This window comes from Loxodonta africana, chromosome 7, assembly GCF_030014295.1.
Source record: "Loxodonta africana isolate mLoxAfr1 chromosome 7, mLoxAfr1.hap2, whole genome shotgun sequence".
NCBI classification, from domain to species: Eukaryota; Metazoa; Chordata; class Mammalia; order Proboscidea; family Elephantidae; genus Loxodonta; species Loxodonta africana.
Window position 1 is genome coordinate 79,971,513 of NC_087348.1, and position 12,298 is coordinate 79,983,810.

The window sequence follows — 12,298 nt, forward strand, 5'->3', positions numbered from 1 at the left end:
CATAGGGTCACTATGAGTCGGAACTGACTCGACGGCACCTAACAACAACAACACCAACAATCCAGAAGAGGCCTCCATGCCTCTAAGATCAATACCTCCCCAAATTCATCATTTTCCTGATTTTATTACTGTAGATTAGTTAGTTTGTGTGTTTCATATAAATTAAATTATGTAATATGTCCCTTTTGTGACTGATTTCTTTCACTCAAAATTAACGCCTTTGAGAATCACTCATGTGGTTGTATAAGGAGCAGTTTGTTACTTTTTTTTTGCCCAGTACTTCATTGTATAGATATACCAAATTTGATTATCTGTTCTGGATGAGAATTTAGGTTTTATCCAATATTAGGCTATTATGAATAAAGCTGTTGTAAATATTCTTGTACATGTCATCTGGAAGACATTTGTAGTCAGTCATAACCCTTAAGGACAAAATTGCTGGGTGAGAGCAACGGTGCATTTTAAAGCTTTAGTAGAAAGTGCCAGTTTTCCAAAACTGTATACTTTTCTCCATTTCTACCAGTTACATACAAGCATTCCAATTGCTGTACAACCTCACTAGCACTATTAGTTTTGTGTATATGTTGTGTGTGTTTGCTTGTGTTGGGATGTGTGTGTTTGATTATTCGTTTCTATTATGGTTGGAATGTCATGTTAGCTTGCTGCGGTTTTAATATGTAGTTCCCTGATACTAATGATGTTGTGAACCTATCAGCCACGTGGATGTCATCTTTAGTAGAGCACAAATTTCTTCAAAATTGTGTTATCTGTCTTTTTTTTTTTAACCAAGCTCTAAAAGTTATTTTGTAGTCTGTGTATGAGTCCTTTCTCAGATACATGGCTTGCAAATATCATCTTCCACAATGTGGATTGCATTTTCGCTCTTTTAATGGTGTCTTCTAATGAATTCAAGCTCCTACTTTTAATGAAATCCATTTTATTAATATTTCTCATTAAAGTTAATATTCTTTGTGTCCTATTGAAGAAATCTATGCTTAACACAATAGCATGAAAACATTCTCCTATATTACCTTCAACGTTTTTTATTATTTCATTTTCTTTATTTGGGTCTATGTTCTACTCAGAATTGATTTTTTTGTCTGATATGAAATAGGGTAAACTTTCATATGTGAACATTCAATTGATCTAGTGCCATTTATTGCATGACACCTTTTTGTAAATCAAATATTGGTATATAAGTAGTCTGTTTCTAGATTCACTCTTCTGTTCCACTCATTTCTTTTTCTATCCATATGCCAATACTATGCCATCCTAATTAGCATAGCTTTATAATAATGAATATTGATATCTGGTAGGGCCTACAAATCATATCCAAGAGTTAATACAACATATAGATGAAGATTCCAGATCTATGATGCATGACCAGATCTATCAGAGCAGCAAAAGAAGAGATCAATGGAGAGAAATGAGAAATCATTCTGGATGTTTATGGACATGTGTGAACAGATCCACTGAAGGAGCATGAAAGAGAATGAGAAAGAGGAGACTGGGGAAAGAGAAAGACTGGACAGCAGTCTAAATGCCTTGCTGTCTGATCAAGGGTCTAATTCTTGGAGCTCTTTAAGGCAGGAATTTGGTTCCCAATTCTGTTTCATGGCCTCAGGGTTCAGCGATGGAGGGACCTCACCTCCTCTCTGCCAGAAGTCCAAACAAATCACTTACAGTTTATATGAGATGATAAATCACTGGCTTGATCCACCATTTCATCATCTTACCAAAACCAATTGCCTTCAGCATTTATCGATATCCAGTTCTTACAGATCTGTGCTGGAGACCAACTCCATTTCTTGGAGGACACCCTGAAGGGATCAGTCCAATTGACACTACCTTCGTACCCATAATACATTTGAGAAGGTTTCTCAAGCTTCCGTTAGGAACTTATTTTAGAATCTATGATACAACAAATCTGTCCTTCAATGCCTTCAAAATTTTCAATCTGAACCACACATTTTGTTGACCCTTAACCATCCACTCACTCATCCATACATCCATTTGTCATTGCTAAACGTGCCAGACAATGTTCCAGGCACTGAATAAACAATTCTCCTACACTTGTTGGCTGCTTGCTGTGGACCACGTTCAGCGCTAGGTGCAGAAATTCCCGTGCTCGGTGACTCTCAAATGTCTTCTTAAGGATACTAAGTTACCTGTTTGAACCTGGATGCCTTTATTTTATCATGTTTATTAGCAAAAACTAGACATAGCTTAGAAGCCTGGATTTGGGGGGAAAATCAACAATATTATTATAAGTCAATAAAATGTAAAAATAAACAACTGTTGAAAGGAATGAAGGAATATGCCTTAAATAGCTCTAGAAGGAAATAAAAGCAGCAAGTGTCAGAGTTGGTCTTTGAGGAGAAGAACCAGAAAAACTGAAGTCAGTGGGATGAGGTTTTTTTGTTTTAAATCTCTATACTCTCCCATGAAATTTTTTAAGTGGTGCACAAATTCTTTTCAAACATAGTTAAAAATATTTATAGTAGTTGTTTTTGTCTTCTCTCATTAAGAAGGGCAGGTGCCATTTTTATTTATTTGGAATCGTTTTATTTTTTGTTTGTTTTATTCAGATGGCACTACAAAAAGGAGACAACCAAGTAAATATATATGGTAAAATTCCAATCTATAGGCCCAACTTCTAGGTAAAGATTCGTATTAATGACCTAGAATAGGACATTGTCGCTATCCAAACACCTAGAAAAATACAGCTTTACATACTAAATATAAACTTCCAAGTCATATTCAGTGGATAAATTTATATTTAAATATCTTTAGATTATAATATTCCACACACCCATTTAGAATATTTTAGGAATTATAGTTAATGATCTAACAAAGTGACTGTTATTTTTACTTAAATGACATTATTGATTTGCTTCAGTACTCACTTCTTTTGCACCATCTTGCCTTCTGCTTTTAGTTCATTTCTTGAGAAGTTGTATCAGATAACACATGTAGTATATTGAAGGATGCATTGCATATTAAAAGATGTTTTCTCTTCTGTTATTGTGTTAAAAATCTGAGACCTAGAATTTTCTGTAAGCACAGATTTTTCTTCCTAGCATTTAATGTTTAATGTTGGAAAGTAGAACGTTTGAGGGCCACTTAATATTTTTAGATATGGAAAAAATCATGAAGGACAAACAGTAAACACCATCATCCTACCACATAATGTGGAATTAAACATGACTCTGTTGTCCACACTCAGCTTCAGAATGGTTATTTGGGAAGTAATTTGTGGGTCCTATTATTCTTCATAGGGTTGTAAGTGCTGGGATATGTATAAATGTAGAATATTTATTAAAAAACAAAAAACGACCTACTGCTATCGAGTCGACTTCCACTCATAGTGACCCCATGGGTTTCTAAGGCTGTACATCTCTACGGAAGCAGACTGCCACATCTTCCTCCTGGGAGCAGCTGCTAGTTTTGGACCGCCAACTTTTCAGGTAGCAGTCGATTGCTTTAACCACTGTACCACCAGGGCTCCTTAGAATACTTATAATATATTTTATATATGTTGTGGCAGAGAGACCTTTGGTTGTTCTCCATGTTAACACCTTGCAACATCTCTTTCTCTTGATTGTGGCTGGGACCAGTGACTTCCCTCTAACAGTAGAATATGGCAAAGGTGATAAAATGTCACTTCCATAATTATTCTATGAGATATGTGTGTATGTGTTAAATGTCCTTGCCTAGATATATTTAAGTTTTTAATAAGTAAGCTAATAATAGCATTATGACTAATACTACCATGTATTGTGTGTATTGTGTGTGTATATATGTTTCTGTGTGTGTGTGTGTGACTGTGTATGTATCACTGTGTGTTAAAACATATATATAACATGTCCCCTGGTTGGCACAAATGATTTGCGTTCAGCTGATAAGCAAAAGGTTCACAGTCCTAACTCACCATCAGCACAACAGAACACAATGCATAGTGAGCCACTTCCATAAAGAGTACAGCAAAAAAAAAAAAAAAAATAGAAAAACCTATGGAGCAATTCTACTTTGTAACACATCAGAATCAACTCTATGGCACAAGACAGCAACAACATGTATATAACATTTTATATATATGTACATATATATAACATTACATATGACATATATATACATATACACACACACATACATGTAGTATTAGCACTTGGTAGCATGCACTAGAGATCCTCCCTGCCGGCTTCAAGTAAGTAGTCACATTAAGGAATTCAATGACAAGAAAATGTAGATGGAACTATGATAGGTCTCTAGTACCTGAGAGTGGCCTCCAGTCTACAACTTGTAAATATGTGGGATACTAATTAATACAGACACAAGTAAATGAGTTCTGACAACAATCAGAATGAGCATGGAAGCAGATTCTTCCCCAGTCAAGCCTCCAGATGAAAATGCAGCCCATGTGACACATTGTTTACAGTCTTTGAGTTCCTGAGCAGAAGACATAGCTAAGATGTACACGAAATCCTGGCCCATAAGAACTCTGAGATAATAAATCTTGCTGTTTCAATTCAGTAAGTTCTTTGCTACAATGAAATATATAATATCCCACTACAAACAATATAAAAAAGAAACCATCCATATCTTAAAAAAAAAAAAAAAAATTCAGCTACATCTCAAATGATGTGGCTGATACTTTTAAATAACTCCATAAAAGGACAGGGCATAAAATAATAAAAAAGCATTGTGGCAAAAACATCATAATTATTGAAATAATATAATGATATAAAAAGTGTTTTTCACAGTTGAGAATGATTTATAAAATTAACATTTATGTAAGAGAGGTGTTCTTAGCACCTCTACTAATAGGATAAAGTAGCTTGCGGCCCCACCGATCGTCAGTTTGTTGTACTATGGTGGCTTGCATGTTGCAGTGATGCTGGAAGCTATGCGACCAGTATTTCAAATACCAGTACTACCTTGAGTATATCCCACCTGAATTTAGAGACCATCTCAAGAACAAATTTGATGCATTGAGCCTAATGATTGATGGCCATGGAATGACACCAAAGACATCACCCATGAAGAAAGCAAAAGGTCACTAAAAAGACAGAAAAGAAAAAAAGACCAAAATGGATGTCAGCAGAGACTCTGAAATGTGCTCTTGAATGCAGCTTAGCCAAAGCAAACAGAAGAAATGATGAAGTAAAAGAGCTGAAGAGAAGATTTCAAAGGGTGGCTCGAGAAGACCAAGAGAAGTATTATAATGAAATGTCCAAAGACCTGGAGTTAGAAAATCAGAAGGGGAGAACACTCTTGGAATTTCTCAAGTTGAAAGAAGTGAAGAGAACAATCAAGCCTCCAGCTGCAATATTGAAGGATTCTATGGACAAAATATTGAAAAATGCAGGAAGAATCAAAAGAATACAGAAGGAATGCACAGAGCCACTGTATCAAAAAAGAATTAGTTAGTGTTCAACATCTTCAGGAGGTAACATATTGATCAAGAACAGATGGTACTGAATGAAGAAGTCCAAGATGCATTGAAGGCATTGGTAAGAAAACAAGGATCCAGGAATTGACAGAATACCAATTGAGATGTTTCAACAAATGGATGCAACACTGGAAGTGCTCCCTTGTTTACATCAAGAAATTTGGAAGGCAGCTACCTGGGTAATGAGCTAGAAGAGATCTATATTTGTGTCCTTCTGAAAGAAAAGTGATCAAGCGGACTGTGGAAATTATGGAACAGTATAATTAACATCACATAGAAGTAAAATTATGCTGAAGATAATTCAAAAATCGTTGCAACAGTACATCCACAGGAAACTGCCAGAAATTCAAGCAAGATTCAGAAGAGGACATGGAACAACAAATATCATTTTGGATGTCAGATGGGTCTTGGCTGAAAGCAGAGAATACCAGAAAGATGTTTCCCTTTGTTTTATTGACTCTGCAAAGGCATTCAACCCTGTAGATCATAACAAATTATGGATAACATTGAGAAGGGGAATCCCAGAACACTTAATTGTGCTCATGTGGAACTTGTACACAGACCAAAAGGCAGTTGTCTGAACACAAGGGGATATAGCATGGTTTAAAATCAGGAAAGGTGTGTGTCAGGGTTATATTCCTTCACCATACTTTTTCAATCTGCATACTGAGCAAATAATTCGAGAAGGTGGACCGTAAGAAGAAGAATGCACCATCAGGATTGACAGAAGACTAATTAACAACCTGTGATACATAAAAGACACAAGTTTCCTCGCTGAGAGTGAAGAAGACTTGAAGCACGTACTATTGAAGATCAAAGACTACAGACTTAAGTATGGATTACACCTTAACATAAAGAAAACAAAAATCCTCACAACTGGACTAATGAGCAACAACACTATAAATGGAGAAACGACTGATGTTGTTAAGGATTTCGTTTTACTTGGGTCCACAGTCAACACCCATGGAAGAAGCTGTCAAGAAATCAAACAATGGAGAGGCAGGGAGAAAACCCTGAGAATCTCATTATTTCCACTCCTGCAGCTATTGTGAAGGAGTACTCATGCTGAGATGATCAAGGGTGCAGCAGACTGCATGGAGAAGAGCTGTCCTTGAGAGTTTCCCAGACTTCCATAATTTAAGAATAATATATCAGGAGGCAGAGTCAACATGGTGTAATAGACAGAAGCACCACACCATCTCTCTACAGAGAAGACCCTAAAAACAGTAAAACAGTTACAATCGTCAATCCTGGAACCCTAAGCAGCAAATGAGGGAATAAAGAATTCAGCCAAGCACCAAACGGAACAGGAGACTGACAGAGAAAAGAGAGCTGCAGAATGGAGGTCCTCTGCCAGCTGGCACAGCATGGCCACACCATCTTGGACCTCTCAGCCATCAAGAGCGGTAGACAGGGAATAGGGGGAGGCAACCTCACGGAGCTCTCAGCAGGAGACAGAGCACCCATTAACCAGAGATATACACATTCCCAGCTCCCACCCTTCCTTCTGCACAGCCTTCAATGCTTTGCAGTGTGCCAAGGGTGGCTTATCCAGAGAGACGTTGGTTCCTTGCTGCTTGGATTTGCCCTGTACCCACCAGCCAGTTCCTTCAGTGCAATTTTGTTATTGTTGTTTGGCTTCTTTTTTGTTTTCTCTCTCTTGCTCACCTCCTTCCTTTCCTTTCTCTCATCTAACTAGCACTGTGTGCCATCTCCAACACTTTTTGACAGGCTGTGCCTTCTTCTCCATCTGTGCTACCATGCTGGTGGACTCCCTCAGGGCATTTTCTTTTTCTTGGTTTCTTGACTCTCTCTAACTTCCTTCCTTTCCTTTCGCCATGTGCTGTCTCCACCACTTTTTGAAGGACTGTGCCACACCACTGGGCTAGGGAACCTCCAGCACTTGGTTTACCCAGTCTCCACTGCCACACCAGTGGGCACTCTGAAGGCATTTTTTTTCATGGTTTCTTATCTCTCTCTACCTTTCTTCCCTTCTTTTGTCCCAACAATCTGTTCGTATGTGCCATCTCTGCTAGGCTGTTCCACATTGCTAGGCTGGGGAGCTGCAGGCACTTGGCTTCACACGTCCCTGCTGCCACACCAGTGGGCTCCCTCAGGACATTTATGTGTGTGTGTGTGTGTGTGTATATATATATATATATATGTATGTATCTTTCTTAGTTTCCTGTCTCTCTCTACCTTCCTTACTTTCCCTTCTCCCAACCAACAGGCCGCATGTGCCATCTCCACCACTTTGTGACAGGCTGTGCCACACCACTTGCCTGGAGAGCCTCTGGTGCACAGCTGCTCCAGTTCACGCCAACATTCCTGTGAGCTCCTATAGGGCATTTATTTATTTACTTTTCCTCCTAGTTTCTTAAACCTTTTTTCCTTTCCTTTCTTCTGAATACCTGGCCTCGTGTGCCATCTCTGCTACTTTTTTTTTTAATCATGCCTTAAGTGAAAGTTTAAAATTTAACAATACACATATTGTTATGTGACCATAGTTGCTCTCTCCACAATGTGACGGCACACTGCATCTTTCCACCCTGTATCTTCTGTGTCCATTCAACCAGGCCCTGTCCTACTCTGCCTTCTCTTCTCGGCTCCAGACAGGAGCTGCCCACGTAGCCTCATGTGCCTACTTGGGCTAAGAAGCACACTCCTTACCAGTATCATTTTATGTCTTATAGTCCAGTCTAATATTTGTCTGAAGAGTTGGCTTTGGGAATGGTTTTAGTTTTGGACTAACAGAGAGGCCAGGGGCCATGACCTCTGGGGTCTCCCTAGTCTCAGTCATACCATTAATGAGCAAGGTGTTGTTCAGTTTCAGTTTCCATGTGTTTGATTTTTTTCCTTGCTTTTTCTGTTATTGATTTCTACTTTCATGGCTTTATGGTCAGCAAAGATGCTTTGTAATATTTCAGTATTTTCGATTCTGTTAAGGCTTGCTTTATGACCTAATATGTGGTCTATTCTGGAGAATGTTCCATGTGTGTTGGAAAAGAAAGTATATTTGGCTGCTGTTGGGTAGAGTGCTCTGTATATGGCTATGAGAACAAGTTGGTTGATTGTGCAAATAGATCTTCCGTGTTTTTATTGAGCTTCTTTCTGAATGTTCTGTCCTTCACCAAAGGGTGTGTTGCGGAGCCTTCTATCTCACCTTTCAATGCTGTTAGAGTTTGTTTTATGTATTTTGGAGCCCTGTCATTGGGTGCATTAATATTTAGTATGGTTATATCCTCCTGGTGTATTGGCAGTTTAATCTTTATATAGTGTCCTTCCTTACCCTTTGTGGTGGATTTTACTTTAAAGTCTATTTTGTCAGAATTTAATATTGCCATTCCTGCTTTTTTTTGATTTTTTCCCCATCCTTTGAGTTTTAGTTTGTTTGCATTTTTAAGTCTAAGGTGTGTCTCTTGTAGGCAGCATATAGACAGATTGTGTTTTTTTTTTTATCCATCTACCACTCTCTGTCTCTTTATTAATGCATTTAGTCCATTTACATCCAGTGTAATTATTGATATGTATGAGTTCAGTGCTGTCATTTTGATCTCTTTTTTGTGTGTGTGTGTTGTTGACAGTTTCTTCCACTTAATTTTCTGTGCTGTGCCATTTTTCTTTATATATTTTCTTTTCCTCTTTTTCATTGTTGTTGCTTTCGTATTTGCTGAGTCTTATGTTTTTCTTGTTTTTTGTTTTGATGTGTAGGGTTCTTACTTTCCTTTGTGGTTACCTTATTATTTACCCCTATTTTTCTAAATCTAAAACAAACTTTTATTTTTTTTATATTGCCTTAACTTCCTCTCCATATGAAAGTTCTATGACTACATTTTTTAGTCCCTCTTTTTTGTTTTAATGGTGTCATCTTTTACATAATGACATCTCTGTTTCCCTGTTCTGAGCATTTTAGCTTTGATTTATTTTTGTGATTTCCCTATCTGAGTTCATATCTGGTTGCTGTGTCCTGTGTTCTAGTCTTGGGTTATCTGATGTTATTGACTTTCTAACTAGGCAACTCCTTTTAGTATTTCTTGTAATTTTGGTCTGGATTTTGCAAATTTCCTAAACTTCTGTTGATCTGGAAATGTCCTAACTTCACCATCATATTTGAGAGACAGTTTTGCTGTATATATAATTCTTGACTGGCAATTTTTTTTTTCCTTCAAGGCTTTATGTATGTCACCCCATTGCCTTCTTTCCTGCATGGTTTGTGCTGAATAGTCCAAGATTAGTCTTATTGACTCTCCTTTGTAGGTGATTTTTTGTTTATCTGTAGCCACTCTTAAAAGTCTCTTTGTCTTTAGTTTTGGCAAGTTTGATTATAATATGTCTTGGTGACTTTCTTTTGGGATCAACCTTGTGTAGAGTTCGAAAAGCATCTTGGATAGATATGTCTTCAACTTTCTTGATATCAGGGAACTTTTCTGCCAACAAATCTTCAACAATTTTCTCTGTATTTTCTGTTATCCCTTCCTGTTCTGTTACTCCAAGCACTTGTATGTTATTTCCCTTGATAAAGGCCCACATAGTTCTTAGGGTTTTATTATTATTATTTTTTATATGATTTTTCTCAAATGTGTTATTGTCATGTGCTTTATCTTCAATCTCACTAACTCTGACTTCTATTTCCTCAATTCTCCTATGGCTTTCTATTGAGTTGTCTAATTGTGACATTTTATTGTTAATCTTCTGAATTTCTGTTTGCTGTCTCTTTATAGATTCTTGCAGCCTATGAAATTAGTCAATATGCTCTTCTCTAACCTTCTTAAATTCCTCTAATACTATGTCTGTGTGTTCCTTGGCTTATCCTGCATTTTGCCTGATCTCCTTCCAAATCTCTTGAAGTTCTGTATATTAATCTTTTGTATTCTACTTCTGTTAGTTCCAGGAAGTTATCTTCATCCAGAAGATTTCTTGATTCTTTGTTTTGGGAGCTTGCTGAAGCCATCATGGTGTGCCTCTTTATGTGATTTGATATTGACTGTTGTCTCTGAGCCACCAATAAGCTATTGTATTTATTTATTTTATGCCTGTTTACTGTGCCCTAGCTTCTTGTTTTGTTGTGCTGTGATATGCCTAAATAGCTGCTCAAGAGAGCTAGTTTGATTATTGATGACTTTGAAACTCTAATATCCTGTCACCAGGTGGTTAGAGCCATTACTAAATATATGAGCCCAGGGGTCTATTTACATTTCTTGTATGGATTCAGCTCAGGTTTCCAGGTAATCCGTCACCAAGTGTGTAGTGCAGGCTCTCAGTTACATCTTAGACGAGCAGGGGTGATTGGTGTAAGCACAGGTATATGGCTGCAGTAGGGGGTCATGTGCTGAGCAACGCAGGGGACTGACAACTGCCCCTGAGTTTTTGTGAGGAAAGTGTGTCCCTGTTCCTAAGGGCACCTAGGTGGGTGAGTTTTGCAGCCAGACTACGCAGACCCAATGCTGTTTGCTGCAAGGACTGGGAAGCATCACTTATCCTTGGACCCCTGTCACAGGTGGCTAGGTGGTATGGGTGAAATCAGCAGTCCTCAGGCCCTTGATGTGGGTGAGGACCCTATTTAATAGGCAGAGTGGTATCACATGTCACAGACCTACCTCTCTACCATATAGCTGAAACTGTTGAAGTTAGACTTCAGGTATATAACCTGTTGTACTGTGCTAATGACGGCCTAGGCTGTTGAAATGGGCTCACAAGTCTATGCAAGGCTGAAAGGCATTCAAAGCCCATGAACTGCTTATGCCTGTGCCTAGGCACAGGAGCTGTTTCTGCTCAGAGTTCCAGCTTAGGGGAACCAGGAGACTATTTTTCCCCTTGTTTGTTAACTTGTTCCATCTCCAAGGCTGGGAGGATGGCTCAGGGTGCATGATGGGTCCGCCATCTAGGTCAGGACAAGTGACTACCACTGAAGCCAGCTCAGAACCCAGTGCAGAGCATGGAGGGGTTAGTTAAATGGGAGAGAGGGTTCCCCCCCAAAAAACGGTGTTTTTGTCCATGTGGTAGATTACACACAAAGACTTATCTTTTGCCGAGAGCTCCTACCACTTTTCGCTGATTTGGGAGGCGTGAGTGAACTTTTCACTGCTCTGTCACACTTGATGTCAAAAACACATCCCAAATGCCACTGCTTGCCTCACTGCACTAGAGACAGCTGAGCTGACCTGCAGGGTGCTGGTTCCCACTGGGTCATGTCTGCAACTCCTCACTGCTTCCTCCCCCTGCCACTGAGTTCAGTTCCTCAACTTTGCCTTTGATGTTCAGGGCTCCTAGATTGCCATATATAATCAGTTCACTTGGCTTTTTGGGTCTTTGTTGTTAGGGGGACCATCAGAAAAGTCTGACTGCTCTGCAATCTTGGCCAGCCTCTCCCTGCCACTTTTTGATGGGCTGTGCTACACTGCTCAGCTGGGGAAGCACCAGCACATGGCTTTCCTGGTCCACACCACTGCACCAGTGGGCTCTCTTGGGGCCTTTTTTTTTTTTCTTTCTCAGTTTCTTGTCTCTCTCTACCTTCCTTTCTTTCCATTCTCCCAGCCATCTGGCTGCATATGCCATCTCTGTCACTTTTTGATGGACTGTGCCTCACACTTGTCTATGAAGCCATTGGTACACTGCTTACCCTGTCTGCACTGCCATGCCAGTGGGCTCCCTTGGGGCATTTACTTATTTTATTTTTTTCTTTAATTTTTTTGTCTTCTGTTTCTCCTCTCTCTTCTTTCCCACACCCACTTAGCTCCACGCATCACATCCTCCTCAGTCCCTCTTGCCTAACTGCACTGCATGCTGGGTGCCACATCACCTGAGTGACACAGATATGTCCTGAACTTCCCCTGGCCCTGCCCCTTA